We start from the raw sequence: 15,575 nt of genomic DNA on the forward strand, positions 1-15,575 counted from the left end.
ACAATGGTGGACCCACCTGGGCGCCCCATTGTTTCTGGCACTGACTCAGTGTTCTGTCATGTGTCTATTTTTCTAGATAAAGTGCTGCGTAATTTTTCCACAGAGGGACAGTCCTATATTAGGGACACATCTGATTTTTTTAAGAAGTTAAGTAGTGTTAATTTGGATATGGTGGATAAGATCACTCTGGCTTCGTTTGATGTCACATCCTTATATACCTCTATAAACCATCAAAAGGGCATTGCTGCGGTACAAGACATGTTGGATGTGTCATCAATGACATCAGAGGCTTGTTCCTTCATTATCTCACTTTTGACTATTGTACTTGAACACAATTACTTCCTTTTTCAGGATTCATTTTATGTCCAGAAACGCGGCGTGGCGATGGGGTCCAACGTGGCCCCAACGTATGCCAATATATTTATGCGCCGGTTTGAGGAGGATGTCGTCTATGGGTCCCACCATGCCCAGTATGTTTTGGGCTGGTGGAGATACATAGACGACATCTTCCTCATCTGGGCAGGCACTGAAGAACAATTGCTGGATTTTCACCAATACCTTAATGGGATAGATAGTGAATTACAATTCACTGTGACTTACTCTGATACCTCAGTTCAGTTCCTTGACACCAATGTTGTGGTTTCCAACGGAAAGCTATCCACACTATTATACACCAAACCTACGGACAGGAACATGATACTGAGATATGAGAGTTGCCACCCTCGCAGTATGGTGAAACATCTACCATACTCGCAATTTTTAAGAGCAAGACGAATTGTAGCAGACAGTGATATTCTTGAGAGTACGGTTGACAATATGGTCACTAAATTCAGACAACGGGGTTACCCGGGTAAACTGCTTGCTGAACAGAAACTGAAGGCGTTAGCTACAGATAGGAATTCCTTACTGCAGGACAATGACAATAGGAGGACACAGAAAAGAATCACGTTTGTGTCCACCTATTCAGAATACAGTGATGCTATTAGTAAAATCTTGAAGAGACACTGGCCAATATTAGGCAGTTGCCTAAGGACGGTACCTGAACTCGCAACATTTCCCTTATGCGCCTACCATAGATCCAAGAACTATCAGAGATCAACTAGTAAGGGCTGATGTGGGTCCCAAAACTAGGGCCATACAGACTACGTTGGCACCATCGGGCACTGGTTGTTACCCGTGCCTGCATTGTGTCAATTGCAGTCTGATACGCAGGTCAAAGACATTTACACACCCCGGTACGGGACAAGTACATCCTATTAAATTTCACTTGACATGTGACTCTTCATTTGTAATTTATGTGTTATCTTGTCCATGCCAACTATTATATGTAGGCGAAACGTCTACAGATCTGAAGACTAGGCTAAATAACCACCGCCATACCATTAGAAAAGGACGTAAAGATTTACCAGTCCCGAGACATTTCGGGTTACTTAAGCATAAGGAAAAAGACCTTAAATGTTGGATCGTAGACCATGTTCCAATGCCACGGAGAGGGGGAGATCGGGTATCTCTACTTAAGAAAAAAGAAATGCAGTGGATTCAAACTTTAAAAAGTCTGTACCCTACAGGTCTAAATATAGATTACAGATATGGTGGGATTGTGTGAGGAGACCAGTTTGCCCTCGTGATTTACTGATGAACGCTTTGTATCACTTACTGTTAAAGACAGATTCATTGGTTTAAAAAAAAAACATTTCAAAAAAGAAATAAAAAATGTAACGTAAAATTATGAATGTAATTTTTGATCTATACAAATCACTGACACTTTGTATATTGCTTTTTCAGATATATCTACACCGAAGGCACTTTAGAAGACTGATGAACCTGAATGGTGGATGATAAGCCCATGAAAAAATTATTCTATTCTGTTTTGTTAATTTTTTGTCTGTGGAGTCCAGGCGCAAGTTCCATCTGGCTGTAATACAAGGGGGAGTGATGTATTTTTTTAATTATTTAATTGTGGAAATCGTTCTATTTCAATGAGGAACACCCTCACAGTTGCATATTGAAGCGGGGTAAGACCCTACAATGCATGGGAAAAAAAAACATGGGAAAGATGTACAGTACAGACCAAAAGTTTGGACACACCTTCTCATTCAAAGAGTTTTCTTTATTTTCATGACTATGAAAATTGTAGATTCACACTGAAGGCATCAAAACTATGAATTAACACATGTGGAATTATATACATAACAAAAAAGTGTGAAACAACTGAAAATATGTCATATTCTAGGTTCTTCAAAGTAGCCACCTTTTGCTTTGATTACTGCTTTGCACACTCTTGGCATTCTCTTGATGAGCTTCAAGAGGTAGTCACCTGAAATGGTCCTCCAACAGTCTTGAAGGAGTTCCCAGAGATGCTTAGCACTTGTTGGCCCTTTTGCCTTCACTCTGTGGTCCAGCTCACCCCAAACCATCTCGATTGGGTTCAGGTCCGGTGACTGTGGAGGCCAGGTCATCTGGCGCAGCACCCCATCACTCTCCTTCATGGTCAAATAGCCCTTACACAGCCTGGAGATGTGTTTGGGGTCATTGTCCTGTTGAAAAATAAATGACGGTCCAACTAAACGCAAACCGGATGGAATAGCATGCCGCTGCAAGATGCTGTGGTAGCCATGCTGGTTCAGTATGCCTTCAATTTTGAATAAATCCCCAACAGTGTCACCAGCAAAGCACCCCCACACCATCACACCTCCTATATGTATATAATTCCACATGTGTTAATTCATAGTTTTGATGCCTTCAGTGTGAATCTACAATTCTCATTGTCATGAAAATAAAGAAAACTCTTTGAATGAGAAGGTGTGTCCAAACTTTTGGTCTGTACTGTACGTGAGGTAAGCAACTACATGAGCATATCTGTTAAAAACCAGAGTAATCCTGGAGAACAGTTTTTTTGGAGCAGATTTAGTACTCCTATTTAAAATGAAAGGCCTCTTTCCATCAGCCAATGCATAGACAATGTACGGAAAGTTCACCAAACGTTCTCAATAATTGCATGGTCTTGGACCAGAGATGATAGCAATCATCTCCTCTGTATAGACAGGACGATGTGCTGCCAGCAAACAGTGATTTTTTGTGCCACGTAAAAATATGATCACCGTTGAATAAGTTGTTTGCTCAGTTGTTCATCCTCGACCTATGTAAAAGGGCCTATACAGCATAATGTTAGACAAGACGGAAGGTGCATGAAATCACAGGGACACAAGCAGTGTGAAAGATTTGTCACATTTTGCTAGACAATTTTCTCTTCCTTACTGCAGCTCAAAAGTGTCTTACATTACAAATACATTACAGGGGTGATCTCATGACTAATGTAAAAAATGAAAATCAGAGGTTATACAGTACATGACGATCTCTTTCTATCAAAGCTAGAAACAGCCCTGTACCTCACATGGATCCAGAGATCTCCACATTCATTGTTCTGCTAGATTTATATCAAGCTGACAGCTCAAGGGGAGTGTCTTATCTGCTGCAGATCAGGGGGTGTGTCTCAGCTCTCCCTATCACAGCTCAGGAGGCAGTTGAAGGATGAAACTGAGCATGTGCGGCCGTCGCAGTGAGCAGGTCAAAGAAACATAAAACAGCTGATCAGACCTCCACCGATCAGAAAATTATGACCTATCCAGAGGATAGGTCATTAGTAAAAAGATCTTGGAAAACCATTTTAAACATAAATAATTGAAGTGTCTGTATAACACATCTGATTACCTATCTAGTCAGTAGGCTTCACAGTTGTCTCCCCCCTACATACACCCCAGAGCGCATATATAACACAAATGTATTTCACAACACATGACAGTTTCTTGCCAGAGTTGTTTCTTTAAAAGTGCAGACCTCGGTAATGTCACAAAACCATGATGAGTTTTAGAAAACAAACCACACCCAACAGTTATTTCAGTGCAATGAGATATCTGATGGGTTTTTATTAGGAACAGATATTAATCTGGGCTTAAACAAGAATGTGTACAGTATGTCACTGTAAAAATAGAGGTAAAGGTACAAACACAGAAATATTCTAGCATGTCCTAGTCGACAGGACTTTTTTTGTTCCGTCCTGCATAACGGAAACCAGGACGATCCAAATCTGTCTTGATTTCCATCTTATGAACTCTGTTTTTTTCCATTATAACCATGTTATAATGGAAAGCAATAACGGAATCCATAACGGTGAACCCACTCTTCTAAGCTTACGTCACGCTCAAATTAACCACTTAATACGTACCTTCACACCTTATAATATTAAACGTTAATGTTCTGTAAAGAATTAGAATATATTGAATGTGATTTGCAGTCTTTTATAGTTGTCTACATGATTTTATTTATTGTGATTCCTTCTTCTATCTTCACAACTCCTGGCAATAACTCTGTTGAACTTTATTGGTCAGAAGGTATGACCTAGTATCAGTATAAAGATGCCAAGGCCATCAGTAGGATGAAGCAAGACATCGAAAGAGGAAGCTGACGCAACCCTTAGATTTGTTCATGAATTGTGCCAAGGGGTAAAATACAACTGCTTACAGCATAGATTTTCCTTTAGTAGTCAATTCTTGCAGTTAGTGTACCTTTAACTTACTAACAAATGAGAAAAACAAGAAAAAATAGAAGGGTGAAGAATACATATCTCCCCTGACCTCACCTTCCCCCATACATATGTACGCTGGGCTCGGCCAAACTTGCAAGTGTTCTCATCCACACTTCTGGTGGTAGCTTTTATTCTGTGAGAACAAAGAATCAGGCATATTGAAATCAAACATGCCTAATACTTTGTTCCCCTGAAATCTGCCATTGCGAGACAGTCAAGCCACCCTTTTATACATCGGATGGTTGGCTGGTTTCATGAAAATTGGCAGAGACAGCTATCAAAAGTTTTACTGAATCTGCTCAGCACTTCCTCCTCTATTACATGCTGCCTGCAAATTCAACATTGTGATTAATTAGGGCTTATGCACATAAATGTGTGGTGTTTTGTGGTCCGCAAATTGCGGATCCGCAAAACACGGATGCCCCCTGTGTGCGTTCCGCAATTTGCTGAATGGAACGGGCGACCCATTATAGAAATGTCTATTCTTGTCCGCAAAACGGACAAGACTAGGACAAGATCTATAATTTTTGCAGGGCCACAGAACGGACCAATAGATGCACACAGCACACGGAGTGCTGACCGCATTTTCTGCGGCCCAATTGAAGTGAATGGGTCCACATCTGAACCTAAAAAAATGGCTTGGATGCAGAACCAAACCACAGTCGTGTAAATGCGCAATTAAAGAAACACTCCTCACTGAAGTCAAATTCTAATTTTTTTCCAACCTCCTAGTCTTGCTCAACCCCTTAAAGGGAACCTGTCAGCGGGATTTTGTGTATATAGCTGAGGACATGGGTTGGCCGAATGTTTTTCCTGTTTTCCAGTGCAGGACATGGTTAATTAAATGGACCATTAAAATGCATCTTGCCCCACATAAAAATAAACCCTCATATGGCTATGTGAATGAAATAATAAGAAAGTGATGGCTATTGGAATTTGGGGAGAAAAATCTAAAAATGCAAAAATTAAAATGGGCCAGTCCTTAATCCATCAGATTTTGTGTATAGAGCTGAGGACATGGGTTGCTAGATGGCCGCTAGCACATCCGCAATATCCAGTCCCCATAGCTCTGTGTGCTTTTATTGTCTAAAAAAAACAACGATTTGATACATATGTAAATTAACCTGAGATGAGCCCTGTCTCTGACTCATCTCACGTACAGGACTCATCTCAGGTTCATTTGCATATGTATCAAATCGTTTTTTTTTACACAATAAAAGCACACAGAGCTATGGGGATGGGTATTGCGGATGTGCTAGCGGCCATCTAGCAACCCATGTCCTCAGCTCTATACACAAAATCCCGGTGACAAGTTCCCTTTAAGGACTGGCCCATTTTAATTTTTGCATTTTTAGATTTTTCTCCCCAAATTCCAATAGCCATCACTTTCTTATTATTTCATTCACATAGCCATATGAGGGTTTATTTTTATGTGGGGCAAGATGCATTTTAATGGTCCATTTAATTAACCATGTCCTGCACTGGAAAACAGGAAAAACATTCTGCCAATTTTTTGTTAGTTTTTGATATTATTGCGTTCACTGTGTGCTAAAAATGACGTGACATACGGTACTTTTTCTGCAGCTCAATACCAAAACTGTACAGTTTTTATTTTGTTTTATTATTTAAAAAAAAGGAAAAAAAAAATCAAAATTTTCTTGCATCACCATTTTTTGACAGCCATAACTTTTTTATATTTCGGTCCACAGAGCTGTATTGTTTTCTGCGGGACGAGCTGATCATCGCAGCAGCCCACCCCATACAATCCTTTGCGCATAATGCCGTACATGTATGACATTATGCTTTAAAGGGTTAAAGTATCAGTTGACACGGCAGCTACTTCTGTGGACAGAGGTGTCAGATACCTGTGGGGAGATTTATCGCAAAAGAAAAATGGCTTAGTTGCCCATAGCAAGCAATCAGATCCCATCTTTCATTTTTCAGAATTATTTTGGAAAATGTAAGGTTGAATCTGTTTTGATTTTGCACATCAGAATGTATCTGTTCTGTTAGGATGCGGTTGTGTGAAATCAAAATGGAAATAAACGGATCCATAATTAAATACATTGAAAGTCAATGGGTGAAGGATCAGTTTTTTTAGGCTCCATAAAAAATGTATCCGTCACCATTGACTTACATTATTTTCAGTGCTGGATTCGTTTTTTTCCGTTTTTATGACCAAACAAAAAACGCAGCTTGCAGAGGTTTTGTGTCTGGTCACGGAATGCTAAGGGAATGGAAGACATCCATGGAATGCATCCTGAAGAGATCTCTTTCCATTTAGAATGCATGAGGACTAAACGGAAACGTTTTTTTCCGGTATTGAGATCCTTTGCCAGATCTCAATACCCGAAAACAGCAACACAAGTGTGAAAGTAGTCCCTAAAAAGGCAGTTATCTTTTACACCAGTTTTGATAAATTCCCCCCACCCCACTCCCCGGTACCACTGAAAAATGACCAGGACAAAGAATAGGCAGAGCAGCCTCTGGTCGTTCGCCAGAAGTTTAGAGATGGTGGGCAGTCCAGGAAAAAATTTGGTAATGAATTTTGACCAATTATTTAAAGGGACACGTCCACCAACAATTTTTTTTTTATTATCACATATTAACAATGTAACCCATATGATACTATTCTATGTAATTTTTTAACATAAAGAAATGGATGGATAAAATGTTTTGAAATCAGTCCATGTATTCTGCTTTCTATCCTGATTTTCTCTTTTTTTGATGCATGGGCGGATTGTCTGATTAGGAGAATGGCGCGTAGTGATCCATTTTGTACTGCTAGTGAAATTGGACATCATATACCAAGCCTAGGGTGGCAAACAGTGTCTACACAAACCATCAGAAGGCGTTTGCAGGACATTGGGCTATGAGCCAGACATCCAGCTACAGATGTACCATTGACCTCACACCACCGCTCTGAAAGGGTATTATGATGCACAACAAAGCTGCAGTGGAGGCTGTAATAGAGGTCTATCCTCTTCATTGTTGAGTCCTCCTTTTGGATTGTACAAAATAATAGCTGGAGATTAGTGTAGAGACAGTAACTGGACTCCTCTAGACTTTATTTCAGGTAAACTAACAGCTCAGAGTTACATTGATTTGGTCATGGAACCATTGTTATCAGTGGCGCACATAGAGAAGTAAGGGCGCCATACAGGGCCGGTGCTTCCATAGAGGCAAGGGGGGCAATTGCCCCCGAGTCCTTAGGGGCCCCCTGCGCCGGCCCGCAACTAACTTTAGCCAGGGCCGGCGCTTCCATAGAGGCAAGGGGGCTCTCTTCCGCCCCCTGTGCTGCTGCTGCCGACGCCTCCGCCAATAAGAAGAGACATGGGAGGAGGAGGGGAGGAGCTGTGGCCACTGCGCCACCAATGAAGAAAACTGACCTGTAATACAAATACAGGAGGCGGGTGCCGGAATCAAATAGCTGGCACCCGACCTCTATGACAGGGAGCGGCACCTGAGGGGTTAACTGCCGCTGATCACAGCCCCCTATCATAGAGGTCGGGTGCCGGCTATTTCATTCCGGCACAAGCCTCCTGTATTTGTATTAACATTGAGTGTGCCCCCCCCCCCCAGTATAATAAACATTGGTGGCGCAGTGGGAAGTGACAATGAGGGTTAAAAATAAAAATAAAAAATTAACTCACCTCCACCAATTGATCGCGCAGCTGCCGGTCTCCTGTTCTTTCTTCAGGACCTGTGGTGACATCACTGAGCTAATCACATGGTCCATTACCATGGTGATGGATCATATGATGTACCATGTGATGACCACAGTGATGTCACCACAGGTCCTTTGACAGGTCCTAAAGAAAGAACAGGAGACCGGCATCTACGCGATCAATTGGAGGAGGTGAGTTAATTTTTATTTATTTTTTTAACCCTCATTGGCACTGCCCACTGCGCCACCAATGTTTATTATACTGGGGGGGGGGGCGCACTCAATGTTTATTATACTGAGGCTTTATTAAAACACAAACACTAAGGCTACTTTCACACTTGCGGTAGTGTGATCCGGCAAGCAGTTCCGTCGTCGGAACTGCCTGCCAGATCAGCCGATCTTGATGTGACTGAAAGCATTTATGAGATGCATCCGGATGCGGATCCATCTCACAAATGCATTGCAAGAATGAATCCATCTCTCCGCTTGTCATGCGGACAGACGGATCCGTCTTGTATCTTTTTGCACATTTTTACCGGCATGCGCAGACCGGAAGGACGGATCCTGCATTCCGGTATTTTGAATGCCGGATCTGGCACTAATACGTTCCTATGGGGAAAAATGCCAGATCCGTACTTCAGGTAAGTCTTCAGTTTTTTTCACCAGAGATAAAACCGTAGCATGCTGCGGTTTTATCTTTTGCCTGATCAGTCAAAATGACTGAACTAAAGACATCCTGATGCATCCTGAATGCATGGGGATATGACGGATCAGTTCTTTTCCCGTGTAGAGCCCCTGTGACGGAACTCTATGCCGAAAAAGAAAAACGCTAGTGTGAAAGTACTCTAAAATATTAAAGGGATTCTGTCACCTCCCCTAAGGCAAAAAACGATTTAAAACCAGCCATGCAGCACAGCTTACCTGGATTAGGCTGTGCTGTTCAATCTTGAAATCCGTCCAGCAGTTAGTTCAAAAAAACGAGTTTGATCAATGAGGAAATGCGTCCTGAAGGTGCCCAGAGGGGCGTTTTTTTCTTCTGAGAGAGCCCAGTCCCGCCCCTTTTTCAGTGCCCAGCCCGCCTTCCTTGCACTGTCTAACCGCCCCCAGCCTGCCACAGCCTCTCCTCCCTCTCCTCCCCCTCCCTCACGCCGAACGAAGTCTCGCACAGGCGCAGTACCCACTGAGGGCTGCGCCTGTGCGATCATCAGGAGACTGAGGGCGGCAGCTTCATCTTCGTCACTGGGCATGCGCCGAGCCCAGTGACGTCCGATGCTCGCTCTTCCCTCAGCAGGGAGTGAGGGAGGGGGAGGAGAGGAAGGGGAGGCTGTGGCAGGCTGGAGGCGGCAGTTAGGAAGTAAAAGGAAGGCGGGCTGGGCACTGAAAAAGGGGCGGGACTGGGCTCTCTCAGAAGAAAAAAACGCCCCTCTGGGCACCTTCAGGACGCATTTCCTCATTGATCAAACTCGTTTTTTGAACTAACTGCTGGACGGATTTCAAGATTGAACAGCACAGCCTAATCCAGGTAAGCTGTGCTGCATGGCTGGTTTTAAATCGTTTTTTGCCTTAGGGGAGGTGACAGAATCCCTTTAAGTTTAAATCCCCCCTTTCCCAATTTTACATATAAAAAATATATACAATAAATAAACATATTACATAGCGCTGCGTCCGAAAAGTCCAAACTATTAAATTATTAAAAAATATCTCCTATGCGGTGAGCATTCGCCATTTTTTAGTCACCTTGTCATCCCAAAAAATAGGATAGGACTGTTCAATTATGGGCCGAACGTTTCATAAAATGCGAAATGCACGTGGCTTTTTTGCGTGGTATTGAGTATCGCAATACTTTTTTATGGTGACGAAAGCAAATAAAAATTTTGGTATTGAAACAACCCTACGCCGATCTGAGCGTTGTCACGATACCAACATTTTCATTCGGTTTCGATTTGGCGACTAAAAATTTAATTTGGCTCCTAAATTTTTCAGTTCAGGAGCCAATGGCTACTAGGTATTTTTTGGGGTCTGGAGCCCTGCTATCAGAGGCCGGCACAGGCGGCGCAATGACGTGATCGCGCCGCCTGAGCCCTGAGCGGTACACAGCGCGGGACACAGGCCGGAAGAGGCCTGCATCGCATCACTGCCAAGAAGGTAAGTATAAGTGTTTTTTTCAATTTTTTTTTCTTCTGTACAATACTGATGGCTAGTGGCACATGTTCATGGGGGGCCGCCTATGGCTACTGGCACATGTTCATGGGGGGCCGCCTATGGCTACTGGCACATGTTCATGGGGGGCCACCTATGGCTACTGGCACATGATAGGGGGGCCCTATGGCTACTGGCACATGATAGGGGGGCCCTATGGCTACTGGCACATGATAGGGGGGCCCTAAGGCTACTGGCACATGATAGGGGGGCCCTATGGCTACTGGCACATGATAGGGGGGCCCTATGGCTACTGGCACATGATAGGGGGGCGCCTATGGCTACTGGCACATGTTGATGGGGGGCTTAGGCTACTGGCACATGATTAAGGGGCATCTATGAGGGCACATTTCACTGGCACATTATTGGGGGACATCTATGGGGGCACTTCTTACTGGCACATTATTGGTGGCACTATAGGGGGCATCTACTGAGGCCACAAAGAACAGTTATTTTATATGGGGGCTCTGTATAGGGGCATTTTATACTGGGACACATTGTGGTGGGTACTATGGGGAAGGGGGGAGAGGAGTACTACGGGGGCACTGAGAAGGGGTATTTTATGCTTACAAATTATGGGGGACACTGAGGGCATCTACTGGCGCACTATATATCGGGCATTTTATACTGCTACATTATGGGGGGCACTAGGGGGGAGAGGAGCACTATGGGGGCATTTACTGGGGTCACTATATAGGGGTATTTTATACTGGCACATTATGGAGGCACTATGGGGACATTAGCTCAACTGGGGGTATTTTTTTCACTGACACATTATAAGAACAATTATTTCTACTGGGGGGGGGGGGGCATTATGGTGGGCGTTATTACTCCCTCATGGTATGACCCCCTAGTAGCAGCACCAGCCTCTCCCTGCTCTGCTATCCCTCTGCCCCTTCTCCAAATTCTTATTATGAAATCTTTCTCATTAGGATAAAACACATCAGCTCCGCCGAGCCCCCGGCCAAAGTGTGGAAGTGGCGTCCGAGATCCCAAGGGCCAAGTCAAGTAATTGTAAGTTTTCATATGAAATATGTTTATGTTATACACATATAGCATACACTGTGCCACACAATATACAGTATACCTCTACACTGTGCCGCACAATATACAGTATACCGCTACACTGTGCCACACAATGTACAGTATACTGCTACACTGTGCCCCACAATATACAGTATACCGCTACACTGTGCCCCACAATATACAGTATACCTCTACACTGTGCAGCACAATATACAGTATACCGCTACACTGTGCCACACAATATACAGTATACCTCTACACTGTGCCCCAAAATATACAGTTTATTCTGTAAAAGTCATCAAGTGTCATGGGGGGGGCCCCCCTTATTGTTTTTCGCCCCAGGGCCCCATTTCACCTAGAACCGGCCCTGGCCCCATAGCAAGGATCAAATCATGCCCCCCCCCACACAGGACAGAAGGATTTCTGTCTAAACCCTTTCCACTGCCTCATTTGCTAAAAGTTGTTCCTTTAGAGGGTAGAGTCCTGACCAAGTTTTCACCTCCAGTAAAATAGGAGATAATATCAACTAATATTTGGCTCCCTTTTGCTCTGGGCCCTATAGAAGTCACATGGTCTGCCGCTATGGTAGTTACGCCCCTGATTGTTATGGCCATTTCTCCAAAGTGTCTCAGGAGACGTTTTTCAATGGAACAACACCAGGTAGCATGTTGATCGTGCTATTGTGAGCAGCCTACATGTCACGTTGCGGTGTGGGTAGACAACTCCACACCGACCACAAGAGAGAAGGGAAAAGGTAGTAGGCCTGGAAACTAAGGAAAGGGGAAAAGGTCACCCACCACCTATTGAATCCCTATAACGAGTCCTGACTACTATAAGTATGAACAGACCTTGAAGGTAGGAATGTTCATACGCTGGAAGCTAGGGCCCTATCTTACCCTAAAGGGCCCTGGAAATAGTGTCAGGACCAGAGATGACCTGTTCTTTCCAGCTGAAGGAACAGGAGACTCCCTCAGGCCTAATACCAAAAGGTAGGGGAAAACAACAAACAAGAAATAAAGGAAAGACACTTAACTCCGAAGTATGCAGGCGAGCAGGAACGCAGAGGAGAACCAACACCAGCACTTCCAACACCCAAATGGAGCTATTAACCGAATAGCATGGCCAGACTAAATAAAGGAGTTGGAATGACCACTTAGGCTACACCTGAGACCAGAGGTGTGGTCATACCCAGAAACAACACAGAAGTAAATGAAACCATAGAGGCTGTCAGATCACATCACGTGCAGCCAGTTTCTTAGATCTTCTCTCCCTTGTCACAGGAGAGACAGTGACACTGCATGGACTAAAGGTGTTTCCATGGCCTGCATCATCTCCCGACTTGTCTCCTATTAAGCACATCTGGGACGTCATTGGCCAGTACTATTTTTTTTGCTGACCACCTACTTTTGTTGACCCCGTCTACTTGGGTTGATTCCCATGGCCACTATAAGTTCCCAGTCCGACCCAATGGGTAGGGACATCAAATATTCGACAATGAATTATTACGATCATGAACACATACCAGAACTATAGTTACAATAATCTGCAATATGCAATCATAATTGACTGTTAAGCTGTTACAGAGCCATGCTGGGGCAATTAGTGGCAGAACAATGTCTTAGGCAGGGTCACCCATGACACGTTGGGGTCCCCATGATTAAGATTGCAGGGCATGATAGTCCCCTATGAAGTCATAACAGAGTCAGGAGCCGCCCTGAATCGTACTGCACCTGCGGACTGAAGCCCAATTCTAGGTATTTACCCCTGGTACACCAGAATCAGCAAGAGTGCTCCTTTTACTTTATATCACTGTATCTACTTATCCTTGTGGTATTCATAGCCCTGGCTCATTAGATTTGCATATTTTATTAGGCACTGCAATAATTATCTTGTTGTTTGTTGTTGTGTTGTTTTTTGTAGGGGTGGTGTTGTTTTTAAGATAATACCATTAAAATAGCCTTCACCAGTGGCGTAGCATGGGTTGCCAGCACCCGGGGCAAGCCAAGTATTGCGTGTCCCCCCCCCAACTCGTGGACATGCCCCTTTTTATACAGACAGAACTGATTAGGGTCTTCTAAGACACAGCAGCTCTGCTCACCTGGTGATCACCAGGATCTCCAGGTCCACTAGAGAAAGCAGCGTAGCTGCTTCCTCTATTCACTGCATAGCGCTCATTGGGGGTCATTTAGTGAGTGCGCTACAACAGTTTTAGGTGTAAAAAAAAGTCACAAATAAAAGCGATTTTTTTTTTTTAATGCCTGTGCGACAATATTTTGTCATAAAGGCATTTTTGTGCTGTTCTTGCCAATTGTGAGTGGAAGGGAAGACATGGGGGCATGGCGTGGGCTGTCTCGGGGACTGGACATCGGGCCTGACACATTTACCATCTTTTATGCCTGAAAACAGGTGTAAAAGAGGAGTAAAAACTACTTCATTCAGGAGCTTTAATTAATCTGGTGCCCTACATGTAAAGAACTCCAGATTGAAACCCAGCACCAAGTAAAGTACATGTACAGCACTTGGTCATTATGGAGTTAATAAGGGCGATTATTACTGTGAGGGCCTAATTGGAGTCTGCACACCAGGCCCATGGGAATATTACTAGTACTACTCTGAGCCTGCTATGCAGACCACTTAAAGGGGTTGGCCAGTTTATATTACAAGCTGAACATGTGCTGGTAAAAGCACTTGTGCAGCTAGCAATAGGCATGGTTAAATTATTGGCACTGAAGTCTGATTAATATGAATAATTCATGTTTACACACAGGTCCCTTGATGCTGTGCTGGGAATGGGGCCGCTGATGGGGGGTTTTGTCCTTCAGCGGTCTCCGTTCACCTATATTAGGGATGGATGGACTGCACATGTTCCAGTTCCCCTATCCATTCTAAACTCCCACAGATCCCAGATCAGACTCCCTATTAGTACAGACCTCAGCTCTGTAGGGGCAGGGAGGTGGGAAATATGGTTGTTGACTCAAATGAGTTAAAATATCATACTGTGTAAGGCTACTTTCACACTTGCGGCAGAGGAATCCGGCAGGCTGCCGATCCGGCAAAACGTATGCCATCTAGTGGCATTTTAAGACGGATCAGGATCCTTATCCGTCTTAAAAATGCATTGCAAAAACGGATCCGTCTGTCTGTTTGTCATACGGACAAACTGATCTGTTTCGATTTTTTTTCACATTTCGGTATTTTGAATGCCGACTACGGCACTAATACATTCCTATGGGAAAAATTCAGGCAAGTCTTCCATTTTTTGGGCCGGAGATAAAACCATAGCATGCTGCGGTTTTATCTTTTGCCTGATCAGTCAAAAAGACTGAACTGCAGACATCCTGATGCATCCTGAACGGATTGCTCTCCATTCAGAATGCATGGGGATAAAACTGATCAGTTCTTTTGCGGTATAGAGCCCCTAGGACGGAACTCAGTGCCGGAAAAGAAAAACGCTAGTGTGAAGGTAGCCTAAGCTAAGCAGGCAGCAGCTTCAGTAGGGGCTGTCCCACAGTACCATACAACTGATGCAGCACTCAGCAGCCTGACACAGACATGATAACATTACAGTACCTTGTCACTGTCTGTAAAAGCTCACTAGTTTGGTCCCAGCCATTCAAACATGGTGGTCTCCCTCCTGCCGCTGCAGTGTGAAAGAACCCCTCCTCCTCTTCATTCTCATCCTCTCCTCTTCACAGGGCTAATGTAGGTCACAATACACAAATACAAGAGGGGGCGAGCCATGACGTGCGCCCTACGTCCTGATGCTGAGGCAGCCTGCGCGCAGTGTGCCTCATAAGGGTTAGTGAATGCCTTTCACTGTGTCTCAAGCAGTGCGCTGCACGCATCCCACCATTGCCATTCAGTGAATGATTCATTGAATGGCAATTGTGGGATGTGTGCAGCGCACTGGCTGCCACATAATTAATGGTTTTGTCTGTTAAAAGTGCTCAGGCTGAGGGCGCCCCCTTGCAGTTTGGCGCCCGGGACAACCGCCCTTCCTTCCTCCACGCTACTCCCCTGGCCTTCACCTCCTCTATATTGTAATGCTGAATTTTGATACCAGTTACATTTACTGATAAATGGCAAGGATTTTTTGTA

The sequence above is a fragment of the Bufo gargarizans genome, chromosome 1 (genome assembly GCF_014858855.1).
Source record: "Bufo gargarizans isolate SCDJY-AF-19 chromosome 1, ASM1485885v1, whole genome shotgun sequence".
Classification (NCBI taxonomy): domain Eukaryota; kingdom Metazoa; phylum Chordata; class Amphibia; order Anura; family Bufonidae; genus Bufo; species Bufo gargarizans.